We start from the raw sequence: 7185 nt of genomic DNA on the forward strand, positions 1-7185 counted from the left end.
CTCTAGTCATACACTACATTCAGCATGCACACCACTAGTTGCCTTGTCATGTAAATAAAGGTGTAGGTTTGAACTACAGCTACCCTCAAATGATATCCAAATGACTTGAAATTTTGTGAGCAACCCTATAAAATGATGAGAAGATAGCACAAAAAATTTCAGACAAAAATTCAAAGTCTAACTATGAAAGCTAAAAATGGTAGGTTAAGAAAAATAAGTGAATAAAACTTGAAAAATAAAAAATTTTTGACAGAATCGCTTATTTTTGACGATGGAGACCTCAGCCGGCCATAGGCCGGCTACCACGGCGTAGGAAATTTTTTTCTACCCCAAATGCATATATAATAATTGCGATTCTGATAACCGGAGCAAAAGTTATGGCCGTTTGAAGTTTTGACAAACACAAAATTTGCTAGTTTTTTGGAACTTTCAAATCTGACCAAACTAAAGGCTCTAGCTATTTTTCCCACAAAATATGGATTAAAAGAAGTTACCACAAAAAAATTCAGCCAAAAATAACAACCCTAGCTACTAAAACAAAAAATCCCAAATAATTCAGCATGGGTGGTCGCTAAAATCCGTCTCTAATTGATTTCTACTACTACTCTGTTTTTGCCGCAAGCTGATTTCTACTACTATTCTGTTTTCAAGCACAATCTTCACAGCAAAACACACAAGACTGAAACAGGGGAAACGCTTAATGGGAAAACTGAAACAGAACACACATTAAACAAAATACCAGGACACTAAACAACACTAACACACATACTAACACAATACTAACAATTAAACATAAAACACGAAAGGATTAAACACACAACACTAGCTATCTATTATGAACCTTTGGACACTGCTCCCCGGCAACGGCGCCAAATTTGATCGAGGCCGTACCCGAATCAAATAAACATGAAAATGCAGTAACTAGGAAGTGATCCTAGGTCGTTTCCCAACGAGCAGTGACAAGCCAAATGTTCATAATATACTTGCAGTAACAGTAACGATGGGGGGGGGGGGGGTTTGGTTGTTTGGTAATTAAAGAGCAGAACAAATAAAATGGAATACGAAACTACTAATATTAAAAACGGGTTGTTTCCTCTGATTCAGAAGCCACTCTCTTATCCTGGGTTATGGAGAATTCGTCCCTAACAGTCAACCACTTAATCCAACCCTATTTCAATTTACTAAGCGAAAATCAACTTAGGGTTTTCAATACGTGATTAGGCACCACATACACCAGTTAGCCCTTCGTCCATTAAGCATGAACGCAAGTTAGGCTCAGAGGCAATTAACGAACACGAAGCGTGCACTGATTAATATTCACGAAATTGGGATAACTGGTGAAGGGAAAACTGCCAGGAAACCACATTACAAACGAAACCTCAAAGAGAGTTGGGCTTCGTCCTCAAAAGGAAACAACACCAGAAAATCTAGCCTTCCATGGATTTAAACAGAAAACGCAAATGAAACATGAAGCAGAAACGTAAATGAACAAGAACGTAAATGAACAAAAACGTAAATGAAAGTAGAAGAAGAAGCAAGAATTAACTCGTAATTAGAAGCAGAAAACGGAAATTTGCATTAAGAACGAAAACTATAACAAGGGAACAGAAAAACGTGAAAACCTAAAACCAAAGCTCTGAATAATGAAAATAGCATAGCAGAATAGAATGCCCTGCACGAATCCCAAGGCAGCTATTTAAAAAGAGTCACTCAAAGTCACTAGGCCCTATTACAATACTTTGGCCCAAAACGAAATAAACACTGAACAACATAAAATAAAATTGCGAAATTTCCTAATTAGAAATTAACTAAGGTAAGCGCTGCTTTATTTGCCCTCTTCAAGTCCACAACCAAAATCCGGATTAAGCCCAATGTTTCATTAATTCCTGAAATTAAATTAAAAACATCAAATTAGCTAAATGAGCGCAAATAATAAAACTGCCTAATTAATTGACAATTAAGACCAATCAATAATTAAAATGGTGCAAAAAGGGTTTAGAAAATAGAAGAAAATGATGGCACATCATAGGGCAACACCGTATTCTTTGGTTTATGGGATGGAGGCAGTACTCCCATTTGAGGTAGAAGTTCCTTCTCAGAGGATAATGGCGGAGTCGGGCCTAGAAGAGTCAGAATGGGCTCAAGCACGCTACGACCAAATTAACCTTATTGAAGGTAAGCGTTTGGCCGCCATGAGCCATGGGCGTTTGTATCAACGAAGGATAAAGAACGCATTCGACAAGAAGGTACGCCCGCGCAAGTTCAACGAGGGAGACCTTGTGCTGAAGAAGATGTCCCACGCTGTTAAAGATAATCGAGGCAAGTGGGCCCCAAATTATGAAGGACCTTTCGTGGTGAAAAGAGCTTTTTCTGGGGGTGCTCTGATACTCACCCACATGGATGGCGAGGAATTGCCTTCGCCCGTGAACTCCGATGTAGTTAAACGATATTACGCTTAAAGTCTGGAGCAATAGAGAGGACCGTTGCACGTTTTTATTTCTGAGTTTTTCTCGTTCCTCTTGGTTTCCTCTAGGGATTCCCATTCACTGTATTTGTCTCGTTTCTTTGAAAAGAAAAGATGGGCGGGGTTTTAGTCCTCCCTTTGGTGTTTCAAACTTTGTGTTTTAGATTTGTTATAAGCATGAGCCCTCTTCGCTCGGTGTATGGGGGTGCCCCCAAACGCTTATTTTAAAATTGAACCTAACCAGCCTTCACTAAAATAAAATCATTGCATTAGAAACATTCATACATGCACATGCACATGCATATCTTGTGATAGCAAAGAGTAGAATCGTCTCAGGCCACGATCAAAAGTCAAGACAAATCAATGGCAGAAATCAACCAAGGTAAGACAATGACCGGTCATGATTGGCCGCGTATTTTTTCCTACTTACAGGTACATAGGGACGGATGCAAGTGGGGCTAGGGTCACGACCGACCGATCGTTGCCCCTTCCCGGCGCTAAACAAGCAGAGAACGTCGCTGCAAGGCAGCCCAGTATCCTTTGTGTTCGCAGTTTCTTTTACTATTTGTTTGTTTTAAATAAGTAATCGATGCCTAATCCTAACTTAAGTAGGTTCAAGTTAGGCAAACGCTAGCCCGTAAGGGAGGAGGGGACATGGTTAATGTTCCCCTCAAAAAAAAAAAAAAAAAGGGCAGGTTAGCTCGCCTGGGCGAGCAACCCCTACACCAAAATATAAAAAACGAGGGAGGGGAACGTTTTCTGCACTCAAAAACTCCCCCCCCCCCCCCCCCCTCATTCAAAAAAAAAAGAAGGCTTACGGGAGTCACGGTTCTTGCTCCCCTAAGCCACTTTTGATCGCGTTTTGCTTTCGTTTTTGGTGTTTCAATTCACCCCGACAAGTAAGTATTCCATCCTTGAGGTTTTTGCTTCCCATTGATGCGTTTTCTTCATCTTTTGGTGCCTTAATTTGTGAGAATATGCTTATAATTGTGAGGCAGTTTTGGTTTGCTTTGGTGCCTGTTTTCTTGAATTGAGGATTTGAATGAAAAGGCCTTAGGCCTAGGTTGTATTCTGAAGCAATGGGGCATGCCACATTGCTCCCATTCTCTTGCAATTTATGTCCAAACATGCACCCACCAAGTGCTCGGTGAAATGCCTCAATGACATATGAGCATGGTTTTGTAGGCTTAGGATTGTGGGACTGTTTTATATACATAGGGACAGCATGAAGGATTTAAAATGAGAGTTCGAATGCAATTCTAGGCCTAGGAACCCAAGTTTTTAATTTCAATGCACGGAAGCATGCTTATGGCTAGGAATCCAAAATTTGGTTTTAGGATTAGAAAAGCATGAAAATAGGGACTTGTTTGTAAGAATTTGGGCTGCCCCATGATTGGCAATTTGCACATAAGTAACATAGGAGATGTTTTTCAAGGGTGTGTAGATATATGTGTAAAAATATATATGGCATAAAAATGTGTTGCAAAGTGTGTGAATATATGGCATAAAAATACCTTGCAAAGTGAATGAATAGTAAACAATGCATTTCAAAAAATGTATATTTGTGGATAGGTAGCATAAGAGGCTTTTAAAAAAAATGTACCCATGCCAAAGATGGCAGAAGAATGCTTCCCAAATGAATATATGATGTGGAATTGCCCCTCAAGTGTAGATTAGATGGCATGAAAGTCCCTTTTGAGTGCAAAAGTGTGTGCATAATGTAATTAGCTTTCCGACATGCATATAAATGAATATGAGAGAAACAATAAAAATTTGTATGATATACATTTCAAACATGTATAGGTAGTTTGTAAATAGCAAATGTTTAGGATATGAACATATGTAATTTTGGGTACAATACCTTGAGCATGCGTGTAAGTATTCTTTCCAAAAAATATATATGTGTGGTAACTAGAATGTTTTGAATATCCTTGTATGTTGATGTAAATAATAGGGTATTTTTCTACACATGCGTGTGTGCATGAATGGATCATATGAGTTTGGTCTAAATCAGAGGGATTGGCATGACATTGTTTGCGTTAGGATAAGCATTATCTTGTAAAACTAACTTCTGAATGTTTGTTCCTGAGGAAACTTGCCTCAAAGAGATCCAGGAAGGATAAGACGGCCGAAGGAACTAGTTCCGCTCCCGAGTATGATAGTCACCGCTTTAGGAGCGTTGTACACCAGCAGCGCTTCGAGGCCATCAAGGGATGGTCATTTCTCCGGGAGCCACGCGTCCAGCTCAGGGACGATGAGTATACCGATTTCCAGGAAGAAATAGGTCGCCGGCGGTGGGCATCGTTGGTTACCCCCATGGCCAAGTTCGATCCAGAAATAGCCCTCGAATTTTATGCCAATGCTTGGCCAACAGAGGAGGGCATTCGTGATATGAGGTCCTGGGTGAGGGGTCAGTGGATCCCGTTTGATGCAGATGCTATCGGCCAGCTCCTGGGATATCCTTTAGTGCTGGAAGAGGGCCAGGAGTGCGAGTATGGCCAGAGGAGGAACCGGTCCGATGGGTTCGATGAGGAGGCCATCGCCCAGTTGCTGTGTATATCGGGGCAAGATTTTGCCCGGACTACTGCCGGGAGACGGGTGCGGATCATGCGCACCAACATGACCACCTTGACTCAGATATGGATGACTTTGCTGCTCAGCAACATCCTGCCCACCGATCATAATTCCGACCTCCCCCTGCCGAAGTGTCAGCTGGTGTACGCCATCCTGACGCGGATGAGCATCCATATGGCTCAGTTAATCGCTGATGCCATCTATATTTTTGCAGGTATGGCGCCTACCAGGCACCCTCTGGACCTAGATAAGTCCAACAGGGCTCTGGGATTTCCCGCCTTGATCACGGGACTCTGCCAGTCGTTCGGCGTCCCCGTCACACCTAGCAAGGTGATTCGCCTGCCCATCACCCGAGCTTTTATTGAGAAGTACTGCACGCAGAGACAGGTCCAGGGTGATGCACCACAGGCCGCAGACGCGCCGCCACCTCATCAGGCTGGTCCAGCCGGATTGTTTGATACAGAGCAGTATTTGCGGCATTTGGTTCGCCAGCAGGCGGCCAACCACCGGGCACATGTACAGACTCATGATTGTCTTTATCATATGAGTCTCAGCCTGCAGAGCTAGGGCTTTACTTCTTTTTCGTTCCCTACTCTGGACCAGTTCAGGGCAGAGGTCGCATGGCCTGGAGATTGGCCTAAGGCCCAGGCAGGGGAGGCACCAGCAGGGGCACCAGCAGAGGCTCCCGACGAGGCAGATGAGGCCCGCGAGGATGAAGAGTTGACCGATTTGCTTGATTTCTTAGGAGGGAGCGGGGCCACATGATTGGGAGATCTCTCGACCCATATTTCTTTTTGTTTCCCTTTGTTTTTTTTGGTTACATATCATCTTATTTTGTGTTTGACTAAGGGACTGACGTTTGTTTCATGTTTTGACTTTGGTTTTGTACATACATATCACTTGAGTTGTTACGTCGGTATTTGTTTCGTTGTTGTCAATAGTGTTTGTTGAAATTCCAAAACCGTGTAGAGTTTTTCATTTAGGAACGTCATCCTAAAAAAGGATAAAATAAAATGAACCAAATATCCTAAAAAAGAAAAAAGAAAGAAGCGCTGTGAATAAAAGTCGTGTTCATAAAGAAAAGAAAAAGGTTTTTTATTTATACATGTATGTAAAAGGAAAATGTGTATAGAAGATCTTTGTGTGTAAATGATGCGTGGAAAGGAATTCTCGTATGTGTGAGCAATGAGTGTATATGAAGAAACCTTTGTGTGAACCATAAGTGTGTGTTGGGAAAAATGAAAAATCTTTGAATGTAAATAGGGTTTGTATATAGACCGCGTGACGTAAAAAGAAGAGTTCTAATGCGTGTACAGAAAAAGTTTGTCATAGATGTATAAAGAAAGGTTTTCCTCATAAAGGACCACAGGTGTATAGTTTTGGTGAACATATATAAAAATAAAACAAAAAGTAAAAAGAAAGAAAGACCGCGAAGGTCGACATGTTATAGTTAAGAAGTATAAATCATTCGTAAAGAGCAAACGCATCTTCTGGAAACAAGGGACTGATGCTAAGAGTTTATTTTCCGGAACGAACCGAGATAAGGGTGGATGAATTCATTGAACTGATGAAAGAACATAATTTGGAAATGTTGGGTCTGTCTGTTTAAATTCCCAACCGTAGTATCACAATGCCATAAACAGGATGCTTGAGTGCCCACCTGGCTGTAGCCATGACTAATTTTGCACGTTTTTTCCAAATCATCATTGTCACGCGTGCCTTATGGAATAATGTGCAAGTTCGGCCCGAGACCGACACCTTGTCACCTAAATTTGTTTTGCCCCAGATATCAAGATTGGGTTCCCACGATAAAAGACCCCATCAAAACACAACCTTAGACCTTTTTGAACCTTGGCCTGTAAAAAAGGGGAATCCTCATTCTTTCCCTCGAAGCAAAGGACAGCGGAATCTCCTCAAGGGAGAGCGAATAGAATGCTAAAACCCGATTTCCCAAAGAAAGGGATGGGGAAGGAAAAGTGAAAAGAAAGAAAAGGAAGAAATGGAAAGAAAGAAAAGAAAAAGATGAAAATAAAGAAAAGAACAAAAGAAAGAAAAGGAAGGATTCCCGATCAAAGATCGAAAAGAAATGAAAAGGGAAAAGAAGCGATTCTCGATCAATAAAAGAAAGAAGACAGAAATTCTTCAAA

This window comes from Glycine max, chromosome 18 (genome assembly GCF_000004515.6).
Source record: "Glycine max cultivar Williams 82 chromosome 18, Glycine_max_v4.0, whole genome shotgun sequence".
Lineage (NCBI taxonomy): Eukaryota > Viridiplantae > Streptophyta > Magnoliopsida > Fabales > Fabaceae > Glycine > Glycine max.